This window comes from Urocitellus parryii, unplaced genomic scaffold (assembly GCF_045843805.1).
Source record: "Urocitellus parryii isolate mUroPar1 unplaced genomic scaffold, mUroPar1.hap1 Scaffold_87, whole genome shotgun sequence".
NCBI lineage: Eukaryota > Metazoa > Chordata > Mammalia > Rodentia > Sciuridae > Urocitellus > Urocitellus parryii.
Window position 1 is genome coordinate 193556 of NW_027554208.1, and position 20634 is coordinate 214189.

The 20634-nt window shown below is 58.7% G+C and overlaps 1 pseudogene; it reads right to left on the minus strand.

Annotated features, from left to right (window-relative positions):
- Positions 1–2352: 2352 nt before the first annotated feature.
- On the minus strand, positions 2353–20274 carry LOC144253042 (sterile alpha motif domain-containing protein 11-like; annotated as a pseudogene).
- Between the last annotated feature and the right edge of the window lie 360 nt (positions 20275–20634).

Genomic DNA, 20634 nt, shown 5'->3' on the forward strand with positions numbered 1-20634 from the left:
TGCTGCTGCTCACAACTGAGCTGCATCTGAGGCCCATCCATACAGGTTGTGTGTGTGTGTGTGTGTGTGTGTGTGTGTGTGCGTGCAAGGCTGCAGTCATATAGTTGTGCACACATGCATAGTCACTTGCTGTTCTTTGGCACTTTGCAGTGGCCTGGGTCCCAGATAGGAGTGCCTGGCAGTCAGGAAGCTTCTGCTGCTGGATTCAAAGGTCTCAGGGATAGGGGACTAGAGTAGGGGTAAACAGGTATTTTCAATAAGTGTTCTTGGATTTATGGTTGCATGGTTTCTCAGTCTGGTTACTGGCCTTTGGCCACAGTACAAAAGCAGCCACAGAAAGCTCATTGCATGTGAGGGAATGAGTGCAGCTGTTGCCAGAAGAGGTTTATTTACAGAGATGGGCAGGCTAGAGAGCAGCCTGATTTCATCTGTGGCCCACTGCCCACTTGTGTGCACTTGGGCTCTGGACCTCCCTGGAGTTGCCATGAGGTTTTGATGGGCCCTGGACTTCCTGTCTGCCTGCTGGGTTGATTGCCCCCCATTTCTGCAGTTCAAGTCCTTCCTCCGGGAGTGCAAGGTGGCCAACTACTGCCAGCAGATGCGCCACTTGTTGGAAAAGGTGCAGGAGAATGCAGAGCACATCCACAGTCACCGCCAGAGGGTCTCTTTTGGTGTCTCTGACCAGCTTGCAGTGGTCAGTAGGGAACTGGTATCTGGAGTGGGGGTGGTGCTGCTTGAGGGCACTTGTCAGGGAATGGCTGGGTTTGAGGTTTTCCCATAGTGGGACATGACTCTGAACTGCCCCACCCCTAGGATGCTTGGGAGAAGCAGGCCCGAGAAGAGGGGACCCCACTCACCAGGTACTATAGCCACTGGCGGAAGCTGAGGGACCGCGAGATACAGCTGGAGATCAGTGGCAAAGAGCGGGTACATCTGGGGTGCCAAGGGAGCGGGTGGGTCAGCTAGATTCAGATCTTGCACATTGGCATGACTTTTAGGACCAGGCAGAGATTTGATGGGGTCTTGGTGGTGGTGTGGGTGGGGCATCGGAGGACTATGGCTGTTTGAGGAGGTGGTGATCCTATGGGGTGGTGTCAGGAGTTGTCACAGCCAGGCATCTCCCAAGGGTAGGGGTCTTGGAGGGAATGGAGTGGCTACACATACTTGTCACACAGGCCAGCCTGTGGACCCCAGGAAGGCAGGTAGAAGAGGCAAGAAGGGCTTTAGCTTTTGACCCTGGGCATGGCTGTGGCTATGAGTTGGGGTGACTTGAGAGACTACTACTTGGAGTAGCATGCCACCAAGGTGCTGGCTGTCCTGGGAGGGATGATACGGATGTGGGAGCAGAAAGGTTGTCAAGTAGCAAGTGGCCAAGCAGGGTGCTCCTGAGGGATGCTGGAGGCTTCTGAGGGAAATAGTGTTGGCCTCTCTGAACCCCCTGCCCATGCCTACCTACTCCTCTGGTTCTGATTATTCCAGCTAGAAAATCTGAACTTCCCAGAGATCAAACGGCAGAAGATAGAGGACAGGTAGGATGAGGACAGGAAGGAATTTAAAGACCTCTTTGACCTGGACAGTACTAAGGATGAGGAGACCACAGACTTTTGGGAGAGAGGTGGGGGCTGCCCCTGCTGAAGCATGTGCTCCTGGAGATGGGGAGGGTGTGGATGGATGTGGGACCTCACAGCCAGAGGGGTCCCCACCTCAGTGTTTTCTGTGCTGATTGCTAAGCATGCCTACTTCTAACTATTCTGTTTGGTCTTCCACCTGCAAGTGGAGAGAAGGGTGGTCCTCTAGCTTGTGGCATACCCTCCTGTGAACCTCTGCTGGTGGTCGCTGGGTGGGGGGGCTCATCATGGACTCTTCTGGGTTCACAGAAACACATGGGTCCCTGAGAACTCGGCAGGGTCTCAGGGCGGAAGAAGATGATAAGGACCACCAGGATGAGGAGGATAGCAGACTCAGAATGTGAGTGGTTCTTGGGGCAAGGGATCTGGTCCTTAATCCCATCTGGCAACAGAGCCATGGGAGGGCAGCCCCAAGCCTGGCCCACTCCTCCCTGGGGTGCCCAGCCAGCTGCTCTGTTCTCATGGGCTCTAGCAGCCAGCTTATAGTGCAGCAATAAATTAATTAATGCTGTGATTAATTAGTGATGATTAACCTCCAAGACTGGCTTCCTCCCGATAAGCAGAATTTATGTAGCCTTTTCTCTCCCTGCAGATGAAGGCCCAGTCACAGAGGCGGAGCTGGACCCTGGTGAGCTGTGGCAGCTGGCCCAGGGGCCCCAGGATGAGCTAGAGGATCTGCAGCTCTCGGAGGAGGACTAAGGGTCTCCTGCAGTACCCCAAAGGCCCTGAGGCCAGTGTCTGTGCAGCAGGAGGGCAGTAGACAGTGGACAGGGCTTTATTGTCACAGCACGACAGACCAGATGAACCAAGAGCTGTGCTGACCTGGGCAGCAAGAGCCAGCCCTATGCAGGAGGCTGGTTCTGCTGCCAGGTCACAGCAGCCTGCTCCACAGAGGTGGCTCCCTGGTTCCTCTACTCCTTTGTCTTTGGTTTGTCTGTGGACCTCTGCATTCACCCCCAGAAAGTTTTTGAAAACTCATTCAGTCCTTTTAAGTCACATTTTTTCCTTTTAAAAATTCTTGGTGTTTCTGCATCCAAATCTGAAAGGGAGAAAGCTGTGGGGGAGGTACCACTGCATCCTGTGCTGGGACTGTGGGCAGCCTGCTGGCCAACTCAACACAGAGACTGGGTGGCATCTGGGGCCCCTGGGAGTATTGCTGCTGTTCCATTCTCTGGTTTGGGTGAGGCTTGGCTAGTGGGTGGGTGGCTCCCCCCATAGGGGGAGTTGGCTGTTGGTGGGGACAGGGGCTGCTCTCTGGAGGTAAGCTCCTATTCAGGAGCCTGCAGGGTTGGCGGCTGCAGAGGCAGAGCCACAGGGAAGCTGGCCATGTAGAAAACTCGGCCCAGGAGCTTGGCCACCTATAAAGAAAAGCCTGGATGGGTGCCTGCCAAGGACATTGGGTGATTTCAAAGAGCCTTTATGCCCTCTGCCCACTGTCCATGCTTACCTGGGCCCGGATCTTGAGGGCGGGCCCCAGCTTCAGCCCCATAGTCGTCAGCAGGTGCTCCTCTGTCAGCAGGGGCAAGGTCTCCCCATCAATTTCTTGTTCTCTGAATACCTAGAACAGGGATAGGGTCAGGCCTATCAGTCCCACACAGCAAAGGTCCAGAGAGCAGCCAGGGAGAGTAAGCAGGCTGTGTAGCTTTCAGGGAGTGGTCAAATGAAGGAATCCCCTTTTGCTTTGGGCAGGGGCTAGCATGAGGCAGGAGCAGGTGGGGCTGAGGGGTGTAGGGAAGGGAGAGGAGGGCAAGTGACAGGCCCGCTGCACACCCAGGTCAGCTCTGCCTCACCAGAGCATACTCCCCACAGCCAGACAAGCCCCCAATGAAGCTGCAGACATCATCCACAGTCCACTTGCTGACGTCCTCAGGGGATGTGGCCACCTCCCCATCAGCAAAGAGTCACCCCATGGTGCCTAGGTGTGAGTGGGTGTCACTAGGGCTTTGTTCCTCCCATCCCATACCCCACTGGTCTGCTGACCTTTGCTTGCCTTAGTTGCTTAGAGACATGCAATCCATGACTTAAGATTTTTCGACTGTGGAGGCCTTGCACCCCCTCCCCGTACAAGACCTCCAAGGGTGGCTGGCCTGGGTCTCCACACCCACCTGTGTGGAAGTACGGGCTGACCGAGTAGGGGAAGCCCAGGGACAGAGGAGGGGGCAGGGTGGAACCTGAAAGAAGCCCCTTTCCCTCAGTGCTGGTCCCTCCTAGGGCTTGACCTGGGGTGGAGCCCCGGCCCCCTGTGGGTGCTATCTCCAGGTCCTCTCCATCTGAGTCCTTGGGGGGCTCTTCTGAGACATCTTGAGCCCAGAGCCCAGATGCTGTTGTCTCCTTGGATTCGCTGGGCCGAACTGAGGCAGAACTAGGGCCCCCCCTTCCGCGGTGCTCTGCCAGCAGGCTCCCGGGGTGAGGTTGGAGGCTCCGGACCAGAGACACCCTGTGAAGGCGAAGCGGCGCGGAGCTATGTTTCAGTACCAGCATGGCCCCGCGCCTCTGCAGCTCCTCTGTTCTGTCTGGGGCACGCAGGGCCGCTTCAGGTGCCAGCAGCTGTGGCCGGTGTGTGTTCTCCAGCTCTTTCTGGCGAAGCAGCTCCGCGGACATCTCTAGCCTAGGCCAGGAGTAGTAGGATCAGCTTGAGGGCTAGTGCCACCCACCTCCCCTCCCGGCTTTGGCCGCACCTACCGGGCCAAGTTCTGTTTACGCAGGAGCTCCTGCTGCAGGGGGAGCATCTCCGCCTGGGCGGGGGGCAGGAAGCTGTACCCTGGGGAAAAGGGACAGACCAGGGCCAAGTGGTCAAATGGTGCTGGCCTGATGAATTGGCCCTCTGCACCACCTTGGTCCATCCTCGACATTAATGGGCGACCTTACAGGACCAGTTTCAATGAGCGTGCCCATAGGACATAAAAGACGTGCACACCTGCCTATTCCTTACCTGGAGTCTGGCACAGAGCCTATGGAACCCCCAAGAAAGGGGGCCTGAAATGGGAGCCCAGGGCGATGTGGGGGGCATTCTGGGGTGACAACAAAGGGGGCGGCTGCGACAGCTCCCTGTGAAAGGCAGGACTGAGGGGCATGCGTGGCTTGCCCGGCCCCCTCCACGCCCCAGATTCCCCTAACCGTCTCCAAGCGCATCCTGGTCGCCGCTAATTGCTGGCCCTGCGGGCGGTCGATGTGCCGCTCGTTATGGCTCTAGGTCGAGCGCTGCCCCCGCTCTCGCCCCCTGGCGGTGCCAATTAATCTCGAAGGAGGCGCTAACCCGGAGGGCCGTGGTGACTGCAGCGGTAATTACCGCGCGGGGCCCTCCTCCCCACCCCCTCCCCGTAGCGGGCCCAGCGCTGCCGGGGGCACGAAGCGTAATTAGCCGCAATCCTGAGGCAGTGGCAGCTGCAGACGCCGAGCTCCGCTGTGGAGGGCAGGGGGTGCGCCAGACTGGAGACGGCCCGCTGCGGGGGGGGGGGGGAGGGGGGCATCCCTGAGCGCCTCCCTGTTCTGTACAGGTCGCCCCCTGTCCCCGCCCGCCCGGGAGGCGGTCTCCCCAGACCGCTAGTGTGTCTGAATTGGCGAAGCGGGCTTCCCTCCTCCCCCAGTTCTAGTCCTCTGGCCGACCCCTCCCGACTTACTTTGGGCTGGGTTTCCAGACTTCCAGCCGCTCTGCCTTCTGCTTCCCCAACCTCATCCCCCCCTCACTGTCCCAGGGGCACCTGGATTTTGCTGGATCCCAGTTGCTCAACAAAGAAGAGTGACCCTTCACATTCCTGCCCAGGGTTCTTGGCACCCAGGTACATACTGCCCTGGAAATGTTTTCCTGGGCCTCTACCCAGCTCAGCCAGCTGCAGGAACTTTTTGCCCAACAGACCCTAAACCCAAAGCAGGCAATACCCACATGACTGTGCAGCTGCAATCAGGGAGGAGTAAGTGGGTGGAAGGTGCAGGCTATGGGGCCTGCAGAAGTCAGATACCAAGCCCCAGTACCTCTCTGAGAAGGACCGGGCAACAGCTGGAGCTGGAGCAGTGTTCTCCCGGTGCTGAGCCAGACCCTGCTTCCGGTGCTGACCTGCTGTGGATGAGGGCAGGTGAACTTCCAGGCCACTGGGACTCCTCGAAGCTGCAGCTGCTACCTCCTGCCGGACCCTCAGGAGATCTGGGGGTGGGGGGGTAGGGGATGGGCAACAGCAGCGACCCTGAGGCCCAGCCTTCCCTGGACTTCTCCCCTCATCCTAGTGAGCACAGGACACTGGCCCAGGGGAGCCCAGGAGAAAGGGAACCAGGGGCCCACTTCCACACCATCCCTGCTGTGTGTCAGGCCTGATGTCAGTCACTGGGGCCAGAGGAGCAGCCCCAGGGCAGGGGAGACAGGTTTGCAGGAGGACCTGAAAGGAATGTGAGGTGGGAGGAAAGCCCAGTGTTGGTACGCAAGGCTGTGGAACCTGAGGCTGGAGCCTTGAGGGGAGGGACTGTGCACAGATCCATGAGAGCATAGACCAGGTCCTGGAGGTCACTGTGACAAGTCTAGGAGTGGGTCTCCAGACTCCACCAGGTGACCGTCTCCTAGATGGGAGGCAGGAAACTGAACCTGTACACATGGCCACAGCTCCACACCAGCATACACCAACATCCGTTCACATCGGTCATCCAGCAGTGGTTGCATACAGTCAGCATCCAGCAAGACCACACCAGGCCCATGCATACGCATCCTTGCAGGCACACCAGCCACAATCTCTGGACGCTGCGACGTGCAGTGGTTTGATGCACTGTGCTCCTGCCCAGGGCCGGGCCTTCGAGTCCCCACCACCCCCCTTTGCATACCTTTGCCGCTGAGCCGCTGCCTCTGTTTATAAATTAATTACCCGAAAAGCGGAGGTGGGTCTGCCCTGGGCTGGGTGCCAGCCCGCAGAGCCTAGCTGGCTCAGCTGCCCGCGTCGATCCCAGCGGGGCCTGCACCCCAGCCCTCCAGCCCGCGGTCACAGCTATTTGCAGCCGGCTCCTAGGCAGCTCCCTGGCGGCCGCAACCACGCTCCCTCCCCCACATAGGCCTGCAGAGCGGGCCCCAGGCAGAGCAGGCAAAGCAATTAAAAGGGAAGATTTTTAAATTATTAACATTTGGTGAATTATTCAGACTCTTGGTGCCTTGTGCAAGGAGAGGAAATCTTGCCCCTTCACAGCACCCCATCCACCTCCTACCATAAAAGCCAAGTTCACCTAGCAGGAGACTAGCCTGTGAGGCTAGAGTGCAGCTGGACAGGTATCTGACTGCTCCCTGGGCTATGACCACAAGGGACAGAGCAGACCCAGTGAGTGGAGAGGGGTAAGAGCCTCATCCCAGCCTCTAGCTGGGCCTCTCTTGGCATCCAGGAGGCCATGGTGGCCAAACACAGCTACCTCTTAGTGGTCCTGTCTTTCTGGAAGGCTTGCCCCCCATGCAGGACAAAGATCTGGCACTATTTGAATGTGACCACAGGTCAGCGTCCACTGACTTAAATTTGTGCACCAACTGCTGTGGGAGTCAGGAGAATGGGCACAGACCACAGGGTCTCCTGGATAGGGGGCAGATAGGCTTACTCAAGCCCCTACCCCTTCCTCTCACCTGGGCTCACCCCTGAGTAAGCTGTGTGCATGCCTGGAGGGGATCCTGAGAATGTGATGAAAAGTGGGGACTTGGAACAAGACCTGGGGCAGCCAGGCCTCATCGCCTACCCACAAAGGGCTGGGGGTCACTGACAGATCCAATCCTGGTCTTGATGTCAGCAGCCAACACCCTCTTCTGGGGTGGAGAGGCAACTGAGAGTGTACACAGGTATGGGGGCAGGTGGGGAGGTCACATACCATGGCTGGGGAGGCCCAGGTGGTAGAGACGCTGTGGTTCCTCGAAGCTGCCAGCCTCACTGAGAGCGGAAACCAGTCGGTGGTAGTGGTCCTCAGGCGCCATGCTGGGTTGCAGCTCTGGCAGCAGCAGAGTCTCTGCGTTGGGGTAGCACATAGGGAGGGGATTTTCCTTGAAATACTACCCAGGCGGAGAGGCAAGTAGGGAAGGCACACCTCACCCTAAGCCTAAGCCTAAGAACTTCCACCCCTGCTACGAAACCCAAGTCCCTCCTCTGTGCACACCTGCCCCTTTTGGAAGGTCTAACAACACTTCCAAGCACTCAGTTACTGCTTCCTCCTCCAGTGACCTGTCCCTCCTCCCTGGGTTGGGCTCCCACCTCGAGGGTACTCAGACTCACACTCGATTCGCTTCGGGCCTTCTTCTCTGAAGAGCAGTCACTGGTGACGTTCGGGGAGCAGCCCAGTCTCTTGCCTCGCAAGCCACCTGCAGAGGGTGGAGTGAGCCACACCCAGTCTCAGGGACTGGAGGAGGAGGCAGGGAAGACCAGGTGGGGAAGACCCACCCCTGCCCCAGCTCAGTCTAGTGAGCCCCAGTCCCCTCCACTCAGGAGCATCCTGGGTGCTGGTGGGCAAGGCCTTGCCAGCCCTGGGTCCCAGGCTTCCACCTGGTGAGCCCAGCTGGCTGGAGGATATCATGACAGGTATGGAGCAAGGCAAGGAAACAGGGCAGCCCTGACCCTGGGCCCCAGGCTGCATTTGAATAGAAGTGATGGGTGTGACACGTGACTGTGACTGTGTCCCCAAGGGCCTCTGGCTGCCCCTAACCAGCCAGTCCATTCCCATGTGTGCTCATGAGCCCACCTCAGCTTCTCCTGGAGAACAGAACTACCTTCCCTTTCTGAGAAGGGCTGGGGTGGGCTGTGCAGGTGCTGGGGAAGAGAGTCAGTCAGGAAGGCACATGTCACTCCCCACACCAGGGGTGTGCTCAGGGGAGCCCTCCTCTCTGCACCAAAAGCCCAGACCCTCCTCTTTCCTGCACTCAGCCTTGGCAAGCACATACCTGCCCAGCCAGGCTCTGCGCTCCAAGGGTCACCCCTGGACAGCTGACCTGCCCTACACAGACCCTAGGTGCCTGGCTCCTGGTCTGCCTATTCCTATACTATCCCCTCTAGAGATCACATCTCCACATCAAAAGCTGCACACAGGGCTGGGGATGTAGCTCAGTTGGTAGAGTGCTTGCCTCACATGTAAGAAGCCCTGGGTTCCATCCCCAGTACCATAAAAATGAAATGAAAATAAAAGCCACACACATCTATAGGTCCCTCTCCAAACCTGTCCCTGCACCCCCAAGCTCTGCTTCCTCCTGAGGACCCTGACATCAGGGGGCTCTGCTGATAGCAGGTCATCATCCTGGCCTCTAGGTCAGACCCTATTGCCTCTGAAGACCCAGGGTGGCGGGGATGAGGGCTGCTCCTTGTGTAACTCAAGCCTTTCATGACACCTTGGTACTTGGGGGTCCCCAACCTGTGCCCCCAGGAAGCCCTGCTGTCAGCTCAGGAGCCTAATTCCTTTTCCTTATTCCTTTAATCTGTCGTTTTTATCAGGCTAGGGAAGTGCGGCGGCAGCCAGAGCACTGATCAATCTCCACATTACAGCTGACAGAATGATGCTAATAACTTATTGATCTCAGCCACCTCACTGCCACTGGTTTAGCTGGCTGGCCCCAGGCCCTGCCCCAAAGACAGGGGGCAGTCCCCACTGCCTGCATGAGGGGTCAGGTTAGACAGACCCTGTAGGACAGATGGAGGGCACTCAGGTGCACATGGGCATCACGAGCTGCGTGTCAGAGTCCAGCAAGCAGGAGGGCACCCCGAGCGCACCAGGCAGGGAGTGGGTCTTGCAGCCTCTCTCCACACCTGCTGCCCATCTCCTGCTCCCTGTACATGCTCAGGGGTCAGCAAGGGTAACCTCTGCAGTCTGTTCCCTGTTTCAACAGTGGCAACTCCCGCCTCCTTGCTGGGCTTCTCTGCTCCTGGGGAGCTTGAGAGTCACAGCTTGGGGGAGGTGATACTGGGGTTGGAGTGCCCCGCAGTGAGACCCAGCCTTGTAGCTGCCTTGAGGAGACTGCATAAGCTCAGAGTCACACCTGATGTAGGCAGTGACAGGAGGCAGACACACGTACCAGGGGTGGACCTTAAAGTCACAAGACCTGCGCTGAGCTCCTCAGTCCTCTGGGATCCTTCCTGTCCAGAGCCCAGGAAGCTGTGGCTCGAAGGACACCCCCTTGGGCCACAGGAAGGAAGTAGACATGGTGACAGGTAAAGACCACTTCAGGGCCCAGAGGAATCCCACGGGGAGCTGCAGACCTGGCAGGTGCACGCGCGCGCGCACACACACACACACACACACACACACAGCATCCTGGCTGCTATGCACAGCATGTGACCTGCACTCACTGTAGAGTGTGGAGGGCTACCTGGCAGGGTGAGCAAGCCCTGCAGGAGACACACAGGGCACATGCAGGTCTGTGTACCTGAGGAGGTTGTACATAGGCAGGAGAGGGCCTGCTGCCTCAGAACATCTCAATCACTGAGGGGCTCCCTCGGCTCCGCCCGATCGATGGGGCAATTAGATTTTATCAGCCACCTCCAAAGCAGCTCCAGAAGCAACCCCCACCCCCATCCAAAAGGGCCTTCTGGGCTCATGGGGGCTCTGTTGGGAGTGTCCAGGGTGGTGGGTGATGCCCACCCTGCTTTCCCAGAGCAGTAGCCATTGTCAGAAACAACCCTGTCCAGGGTCCATGTGACAAGGCCCCTGAGGTCAAGTTGTGCCCACTCTCAGCGGTGGCATCTTGCAACCCCTCATGACCTGCTCCATGGGAGACTGCCTGGGTCCCCAAGCTGCTCTCTCCCTCTGAGTTCCTGTTGCCTCCAGGAACCAGATCTCCTTGGTGGCCCTGGAAGCTCCTGGGCCAGCACCCTCTTGGCCTACCTGAAGCGGTTCAGGCTGCAGGGGATGGGCCCTTTCCCTCCCAGGACCCCTGAGAAGCAGGACCAGGCCGACATGCCCTGTGGGTTTGGTGGGAGGTGGGCATTGGTGGGAGGTGAGCTCTGGAAGGTCTTTGCCTGTGCCTGTCTTGTGAGGAGGGGGTGGTCGGCCTCGAAACTCCAAGCCCACCCCAGCAGTAGCCACGCTGGAGCTGCCCTGGGCCGCCAGTCTGCCTAACTGGCTGGGATTAACACAATTACCATCACATGGAGCCCCAGGGGACAGCCGGCCTCACACCTCCCGCCTCCTCTGCTGGCCTCCCTGGCTGCCCGCCAAGGCTTCCAGAGCTGCTGAACAGACACAGGGAGGGTGGCTGTCCCTAGGCAGAGCTGCTGTGGCCCTGGCAGCCCCATCATCGCCCTCAGGACACAGGGGCCTCCTCACCTGTGGGTCCCAAGCCAACCTCCACACTGCCTCTCTGGAATTCACAGCGGCTCTGGTGCTCGGGCATAATGAGGTGGCGGCTTCAGTGCACACTGGATATGAGTGTGGGAAGGTCACTGTCCTGGCTGCAGCAGAGCAAGACAGAGGATGGAGCCATGAGCCTTGGCAGTGCAACCTGATGAGCATGAGTACAAGGGTGCTTGGGGCTGAGGACAGTGTGCACTGAGCATGGTGATGTGTGCGCTTACCTCTGTGAGCTTGGGATGCCACAACTACGCACACTCAGCAGGCAGGCCAAGAGAAAGCAGAGACGGTGGCACCTGGACCCCACTCCAGCACCCAGCTGGTCTGTGCAGAGCCAGAGCAGCCCCTCCCACCTTCCTCTCTCCAGAGAGGCAGTGCTGTGCTCTGCTCCCTGCCTCAGAGGGAGGACAGGACGGCCTTCTGTCTCACAGGACAGACATATAGAGGGCACACTGTCACCCATGTGCTGCCAGCTCTGAAGCAAGCACCTGGCACATGCCACTTTGGTTAAAACTTGCAACACCCTCTTGGGGCCCTCATTTCTCCAAATCAGGAAACTGAGGTTCAGACCAAAGTACTGTAGATAAAAAGATCTGCCCTGGCAGGCTCAGGACACCTGTGATCCCCAGGGTGCACCCAGGCCTGGCCTTGGAATCACCCTGCATGTGATTCTTTGTCCCTTCTCCCTCCTGCTGAGCCCTCACCCACAGCCCCAGAGAGAAGAGGGAGGAGAAAGTGGGGCACCCTGGGGTTATGTGAGCAACCCCATCATCAACAGAGAAGGAGGGGACAGGAAGTCAAGGCCAGCCAGAGCAGGGGCAGGGAAGCCCAGTGCCCCCAGCAGTGCCCTCCCGGCCCACCTGTGGTGGAGCAGCCTCTTCAGCAGCACTGACACTAGCAGAGCCTCCTCACAGTGACCTAGGAACCGACCCTGAACCTTATTAAATAGCCCCCAGCCCCCAGCCTGGGCCGGCAGGAGCCAGGCTAATCCAGGGCCAGGCCCTAAGCAGATCAGTTTCAGCACCAGATACCCCGGGGCGGCCCCAGAGCCCCTAAGAGACCCAGATGTAGGTTCTCCCCCACCCCATGAAGGCGGGAGGCAGGTGGGGAGTAAGTACTTTATGGGATTATTCTCACGAGGCTCATCCCCCATCATCCTCACTGATGTGGGATGTTGGACAGAACTGCTGTCCTCAGCATGGGGAAGGGGCCTGGGCTGGCCGGGTACAGGGCTGCAGCTGCCATGGAGCTGCTCCCCACAGTGCACTGGACACTTCCTGCTTCCAGGGACTGGAGAGGTGAGCACAGTAATTTCCTGTGAGCCCTGGCCTGGACCCCCAGCAGCACCTGCATCTGGGACCAGCCTCAATGACAGCGATCGGCTCAGTATCACTTGGGGGTTACCCGGGCTCTCGAGGTGCAGGCCGATGGGGGCCACCCTTGGCTAGACAGGACCTGCCCTTGCATTCCACACCCGAGTCCCTGCCTTGGGGGTTCATTCCTCAGGTCCCAAGATGGGCCAGTCCTGAAAACCTGTTCTGGTCACTTAGTTACTCACTGAACAAATTATGCTGGGTTCATTTAAAAAAAATGCCAAGAGACTCACACCCAGGCTGTAGAGGTGAGAGCTCTGCACCTGTCTTCACAGTGTGGGGCCACTACACACAGGCAAGGCCTCAGCAGGCTGCTGTGGCACGTGGGGAGGAGACTGGGGCAGGGTCAGGAAGGCTGCAGGGAGGGTTGTGAGGAGGCCAGGAGAAGGGTGAGACCCGACTCCCCCCTGAGGGCCTCCCCACCCCAACTCTCTCACATAGCCTTCACCAGCTGGGGGCCCTAGAGGGTCAGGGACCTAGAAGGCCCTTCTTGCCAGCCAGGCTGCAGGGGCATCACAGGGCAGAGGGGCCCTGGGCCTTTGCTTGCAGCCAGCAGCAGGCATCCCCAGCAGGACTGGTCAGAAGGACGAAGAGGACAGACAGATGCAAGAGGCAGACAGACCAGTGAAGAGTGACTGACAATGGGGATGGACAGACAGTCGGGATGGGACAAACACAGTTGGTGACCCAGTGTGAGGCAGCTGGCGGTCCACAGCCCTCCTTGTCCAGACACTGGGGGCTGTTAGCAGACGGGATATGATGGGCTGTTAGTCCTCTGGGGTGTGCTCTTCTCCAGAACTGTAACCTTCCCTTCAATGAAATCCAGAAAGTCATCCTTGCCCCTCTGGATCCTCTGTGGGACCAGGGTCTCCACTAATGCAGGCCTGCTTCTTCCCAGGCACAGCCAGGCTGCAGCAGCCAGTACTGGTAAGAATTCAGCATGGGACTCCTGGGGCCTCCCCGCACCCCAAGGCCAGGTGTACCGCAAGGAGGTGCAGGTCCGGAGGGGAGGCACAGCCATTGGGTTTCCCTGCAGGCCTTGCTGGCAAATTTATCCTGTAGCGTCCAGAGTAAAAGGCTCATAAAATGTCATCAATGTTCATGAGGGTTCATAAAAATGATCCGTTGAGCTGGCAACTCCAAAATGAGGTGGAAATAAGTTTAAAGATGTTTTTATTGTAATTCGGCTCCAGGATCCAGACATTCTTGAAGACATAAATAATGACACCTCTGGCAGAGATCCAGGACAAGCTGCCTTCCTGCAGCTGGGCCTGGGAGGCCAGGCACCCACAGCTTGAGTCCCAAGAGGCTTTCCCTGCCCTTGGTGCCCACTGCTCCCCATCAGGCCTTCCTGTGGTGCTCCCCTCGAAGCCCTGAGGAAAAACTTGGCCCCAATAACCAGAAACCAGCCCCTGCCCCTTGGGAGCAGGAACTAGGTCCCTGACACCTGACCTCCTCCTGGCTTTTTTTTTTATCCTCTATGTCTTGGATTCACAGGCCCCAGCCTGTTTCCATAACCCAAATCCATGTGAGGAAACCCCAACCTTCCAGGGTCCCCAGAAGGATCTTTCCAAAACACAGACCTGATCACTCCCTGCTCAGGAACTTTCTGTGGCTGGCTCAGGTTGGAGAACAAAGCCCAACTGGTCCAGCGGCTAAGGTGCAGACCTTTTAGCATCCCACTGAGCCAGACCTGCCATGTTCCCATTCTCCTCCCTTCCATCCCATCCTTCATCCCTCCACAGCTTTGCAGACCACCTTTTCCCAGTGAACTCCTATGCATCCTTCAAGAACCTGCTCACACATCACCATTCTCCCTCCTGGTGGGTCTCTGGGAGGGTGAGAGGTGAAAATCACAGCCTCATCTTAGAGCTGTTGGGCTCCAATGGACAGTCCAGTGGTGAGGTTCATAGCATGCTTTGTCTCCACGGGTGGGCTGTCTAGGACCCTGCCCATGCTGTTGAGGCCTGGCACAAGTCTGCACTTGGCTGAAATGGGCCTCCTGATCTCAGTTGGGCACCATGCCACCTACCTTCCAGGCCAGGTAAGGACACACATCCAAACCAGCCTGTCAACCGCATGGCCCACACTGGCTCACACTGACTGGGACAGAGGACAAGACAAAAGACCATGGGTAGAGGAGGGAAGCAGGGTGGGTGGGACCCAGGAGAAATGGCAACAGCTGCCCCTGCCCAAGCCAGGCTCCTACCTGCAAGATGTCTCTCGGAAGGAGATGTTCACATCCCAGTGGGTGTGGACTCTACTGGGAGAGAAAAGAGGGTCAGTGGCTCCATTACTGGCACAGAGACAGCAGCGGGGTGTGGGCCTGACTCTTAACATCCCACCAGCCAGAAGCCAGGGCAGTCATGAGGGTGGCACCTCATGCCCAGTTCAACCTGGTGGCAGCTTCCACTGAACAAACCCAGGGCTTGAGATGCTCTGGCCTCCCAGAGATGAGGACGAGGAGCAGGCTGAACAGCCCCGGGCAACACCAGGCACCACAGCCCCCACCATCCTTACTCACAGACACCCCACCCCTAGGTGCTGGCAGGACGAGGCCCATATCAGGAAACAAATTTCTGGGAGGTTGTGGGTGTCAGCCCAGGTGGGTACCGGACCTTGGGTCTCTCTGCTGGCCAACCTCTACCCAGAAGTGACCATGGCATGGCTGAGGCAGAACAAGGTGCCAGGGCGCCAGTTCAGGAGAGAGGACAGCCTCTGCCTGCACCCCCGCCCCACAGCAGCATTCCAGAAGACCCCTGGTCTTCGTGCCCCCTTCCATAGGAGCCTGAGCCTCCCCGCCCAGATCTGGAGTAAGTACTTTCTCTTCATGATTCGGACATGCAGATCATCCTCCTGCTTCAAGCCTGGCTGCCGTCCACAGGCTGGGCCACCTCCATCACTGTCACCATCACTGGCAGAAAAGCTGGGGTTCTGTTCCTTTTTCAGGGAGCGTGCAGGGGGCAGGGCCACTGTCCTTTTGTCCGCCAGCCGCCCCCGGTTCTGGGCAGGAGGAGGAGAACGTTAAGGCTGAGCTAGACATCAGCCTCCTGGGCCTGGGCCAAGGCCCAGGGGCCTCATTGCTGTAGGCACAGCCTGTGAGGACAGCAGAGTGTGGGCTGTTCTGCCTGCCCAGCCTGAGTGTGGGTACCCACCCTGTGGCAGGGAGCCCTGGGGATGCCTAAGCTATGACCTTCAGCTCCTTCCCTGTGTCCCCAGAGTCTTCTGGGATTGTGCATACAGCCTGGGGCAGGGATCATGGGGCTGGTCCTGGTGGGTGTGCAGTCAGGGAGCAGGTCCCTCTCAACGTGTCTGGCTGACATCCCATCTCCTCTGTCAGTCCTGAAAACTTACAGCAATATCAACAAGCAAAGTCACTTTTCTTTTTCTTTTGCAGTGCTGGTGAAACTAGGGCCTCACAAAACACTCTGCCACTGAGCGGCAGCCCCAGCCCCTCTTTGCTATTTTGTTAGCACCATGAAGAGCCCAGCTCAGGGGAAGTCTGTCTGAGACTGCTGGTCCCATGCAATCTGCAGGCCTGGGAGCCACAGGCTGCCCGAGAGCACTGACAGCCCTGACCCTTTGTTCCCCAGCCCTGATGGTTCATTTCTCTCCTCAGTGTCCCCCCTGCACCATGTGTAAGTGTGTGGTGCTGTGTATGCTCAAGCTTGGAGCTCTGCACCCAGCTCACACATTTCTGCACAGAGCGTTGGACATGAGTGTGTGGCCCCAGTCCTGGCATTTCTCTACCCTTCCTGGCTCCAGGTCCTGATGCCCCAGGGAAAAGAAAAAAAGTCATTGGTTATTTTCCAGTGTACAGAGGTTTTTTCTTACTTGGTTAAGAGGCTGCTGGCTCAGAGGCTACATGGGCTTTCAGAGTATCTACTTTCCTCTCCTGTTCAGTCCTCCCATTGCCAGAAAGAGTTGATCCTCACCACACCCATGAGCTTAGTGAGGAAGGGGTCAAGGAGGGTCCCTGCCCCAGGTCATCCAGGATCCTGAGGTGGGCTGCTGCATGGAGTCCTGTCCTTGCAAGGACGCTTCTCTTCAGATTCAGCACCACATCATCTCCGGACGCCTGGCTCTGCCCAGCTCAGTGCTCCCTCCCCCAGCTCTGGGAGCCACAGTATCCCCCACACCTGCCCTCACACATCTGCTGGGGTCTGCCCAGGATACCCTGATTCCCTCTGTAACATGGTGAGTGAAATAGACCCAGCAATATAAGGGCACATGGCATGGGGCCAATGGGTTTTCAGGGCCAGCCCACAGGATGACAGGGTCCAGTGACAGCAGAGCGCAGGGAGACGGCAGTGGTAAGTGCCCACCTATGTCTCGGCCTCTGTCAATCCATAGGTTTGGTATCATTTTCAACACCCCTTGGCCCATGGCTCTGCCTTGTCCAGCCTGCCAAAGCCCAGTGCCAGGCATCTGGAGATGAGCTCTGCCCTTCTCCTCAGTCACCTTTCAGCCTTAGGTGAAATACTCTCATGAAAAGAAAAGGGGTATTTTCTCAAAGCCACCTGCTTCCCCTCTTTTGTGGCAGAAATACTCCCATCCAAACAGAAAGTAGAACCCAGACTAGGAGTAAACATCTCTCTGCCTCTCACCTGTGGGAAGAGAAGAGGGGGACACAGAGTCTATAAGACTGCTACTTGGAAGGGGGCCAGGACCGGCTGGCTGGGAAGGAGCCCAGGCTATATGCCAGTCTTAGCCACATGAGGCACAGAGCTGGGCACAGGATCTTCCAGTCCCTGGTATGCACTGAAAGCACCCTGGAAGGTTAGGTCTGGGGTGGCTCTTGGGGGTAACTCTATGGGGGAGCATGCTGAGAACCCAGATGGCCACTCTAACCCTGCCCAAGGATGGGGAACACATGCCCCCCCATACATCAGAGACTTAGCTCCCCACTGCTCAACAGATTTGAGAAGCTGGCTCCTAACCAATAATTGACCCCTTCTGAAATGGTGAGAGTGGGTTCCAGCATGCACAGTCACATGCACACCATGTTCTACCCCTGGAGTATCTGTGACCATGAAGTGCACACACCTTTGAAACTGGCCACAAGGGTGGGTAGAGACAGCCTCTGTGCACCAATAGGTTGGGGCTAGAAAGGGGATCCATGGAGATACCTCCAAGGAAGCGGCCAGGCACAGAGAGGCCGGCAGGCCCAGGTCTGAAGTGCCCTTCACTCAGGGCAGGAACCAGGGAGCTTCAGAAAGGCAGCAGCTCCATCCCTCTCTGAGCTTCAGATTGCCACTTGAGGTGATGGCAGATGTTGAGCTCAGGTCACCCTCTGCCCCTCTCTTGTGGCAGGCCTCAGGGGTGGCAGGTTGGAAACTGTGGGGCACTCCCATCCAAACAGGAAAGAGAACCCAGACTAGTCTGAGGTGGGCACCCAGAGGATCCCGTCCAGTTCCAGCTGCCTGAAGGGGTGCCACGATGGAGAGGGACTTCAATCTTTTGCCCAGTAGGTATGTGACAGCAAGCAAAAGGTGTTTCTGCACACCTGCTTGGGGAGCTCTTGTACAGGTGCCCTGTGCTCCTGTAGACTCAAGTGTGTAGGGCGGGCGGCTTGAGGCTGTGACTGTGACAGACCAGGTGTGGGCTGGGCCTGTGGCTCTCCTTCCCCTGCCAGCATCCATGTGTCCAAGATTTCCCAGCCTGCTCAGCGTGCATCCTGCAGAGCCCACGGGGAAGCCAGGATACCCCACCACCCGGTCAAAGGGAATAAACCCAAGGTGGCAGCCTGGGCCCTCCAGGACCACTGGTACCTCCACCCCTCCTGCTCCTTCCTGTAAGAGGGGACTGCTGGGTGGACCTAGGAACAGCAGCCTCCACCCCCCATGTCCCTAGAGGTACCCCACTAGGGGAGCTTCCTCTCTAGAGGCAATTTCCTTTTCAGATCAACCCTCTACTCCTCACTGCCTGGAGTCTCATACCTGCTCCCCAGGCCAGTGGGGAGGCCAGAGATTGTCTATCCTAGGTGGGGTTCTTGCTCTCTGGACACCTACAGGCAAAGACCCTGCCCCAGCCAGGCTCCATGTCATGGACCCTCCGAGGTCCATACCCTTGCAGGGCAGCACTTCAACATTAGGAGCACCAAGACACACACCACTCAGGCTCAAGCCTGGGGATAACCCAGATGTGCAACCTGGCCAGCTAACACTGTTACACCTCAAAAGAGTCCTGCCCCAGCACCCAGCACCTCTCTCTGCTGAGCCAGATGACTTGGTGATCTCCAGACCTGGGACAGGGAAGTCCCCAGGCCCAATGAATGACAATAACAGTGGGAAGACCCTGGAACCTGGAAGGCTGGAGAAGTAGCTCCAAGACACCCATGAGGGAGGCTGCTCAAGAACAGGCAGGACCCGCCCTTCATCCAAACAGGAGAGGATCCTGTGACCCAGGATTCCCACCCATTCCCAGGGATGGTCTGGAACAGCACAAAGCAACCCCACCCACCCCATCTGCCCTGGGAGGATTCCCTCCAGCCTGCCCAGAGTGCTGAAGTTAGGACTCCCAATCTTAGAAATCACCAGGCTCTCAGGGGAGTCCAGACACCCCAACCCAGCTTATTCCCAGGTCTCACCACAGGCGAGGATATTCGACAGCCCAGGAAGTCGAAGATTGGAGGATGCACCTGCAGAATTCCCTTGGACATAAGCGTCTTCAGACTTTTTCCTGTGAGGAGAGCCGAGCACAGCTGGTGAGGGGCAGTCAGGGCATAGATGGATCCTCTGGGGCTCCGTCACCCACAAAGCCAGTCCCCACTCCCGGAAGGTGTATGCAAGGCACACCAACCTTCCAAACCCACTGTTGTCCAACTTCGGAGCCTGCTGCCCGCCCCACCCTCTCAGAGGAGAAGGGGATCTGCTGGGCTCTGAAACTCAAATCCTGGGCGAGGCCCTCCCCTGGTGGAGGGCGGCTTCCTCTCAGCCCTGGCGCCCCTCCTCCTGCCCCACCCTCTCTTAGCCAGTCTAGCCCGAACTGTGGCCGGGCAGTGGAAGGCTGAGCTGGGGAATTGGTGAGCGGAGGCGCAGTTGCGACCCAGGCCTGCGTCAGTCCCCAACGCAGGAAAGGGCAGCCACTGCGCAGCCTGAACTCCTAAACCAAACGCTACCGGGTCCCAAACTTCCCAAGACCCTCGCCAGAGGTTCACCGCGCTTATCAGGTGCCCCCGATCCGGCCTCCAAAGGTGTATTGTTGCACCTTTGGAGTCACCATCCAAACGGGCTGCTCCAGGTCTCGCTGACACTGTTCCAGCTCCGCACGCCCACGCCCCGCCCCACTCCCGCGGCCCCACGTACCTGTTCAGCCCCAACTAGTGTGCACTCACACCCCGGCAGCACGTGCTCTGGAGCTGCAGCGCACTCTCTGGGCCAAAACCAAGTCTCCCCAGTGGCAGAGCGAAGGGCTCGGACCCGCGGGTCCCCAGTAGAGAAGGAGAGGGACAGCGGCTTGCGCCCCCTCGTCGGCCGCACCTGTGTGGCGGATGCTGCGCTTCCAGTCCTTGGCCGTCTGGCGGCCGCTGACGAACTGGAACTCCTTGGGCATGAGCCACTCGCTGCGGTGGCGGATGGACGGGCCTTTGCTGCCCTGGCAGAGTTTCCGTACGTTGAGCAGAGCACGGTTGGCGCCACACTCCACCTCGATGCAGGGCTCACCGTTGTCCAGCAGCGGCTGGAAGTCCGCGGCCGCTGGGGCCAAGAGGAGCTCAAGGGCCAGTGGGTCTCTGGGCAGGTGGAGGTTCGGCGTGGCCTCGTGCAGGCTAAGGTAGGCGCGCGAGGGCCGGAGTGGTGGAGCCAACAGTTCTTCATAGCCTGCAGCAGAGGCCGGCAGCGAGGCAGCCGGGGGGGCAGAGCTGCTGCGGCGGGCAGCGGGGCCAAGTAGCCCGGCAGCGGAGGCAGAGGCAGCGCGGCCAGGGTCAGGTGGAAGGTGGCCAGGGCCAGGGCCAGGTCCTCGCGGCCCGGGAGCTCCTTTTTGACCGCCGGCATGTAGCCCGGGTGGCCCAGCAGCCGGCTCTCGGTCGCCGGCGCAACTTATTTTGGCCCTGGCTGGAGTTGCGTCTCCGCCGGCCCTGAAGGCGCCTGGCCGCGCTTCCACCCCGCCCGCTACTGCGCCCTGGCACCCGAAGCCGCCGCCGCTGCAGCAGGGCCGCCCCTTCCTGCTACCCGGCCTACTGCAGGGGTCTCGGCGGACCCAGACATGGTGTGGCCGGAGCTGCTACTGATCACAGACCGACGGGTAAGAAGGCTGCAAAAGCCAAAGCCCCACCTCCAAACCCGCGAGGCCCCGCCCGCCCTCCACTAGGCGCCACACCGTCGCTGCTCCAGGTTCCCCCGCGCTGGGCCCTC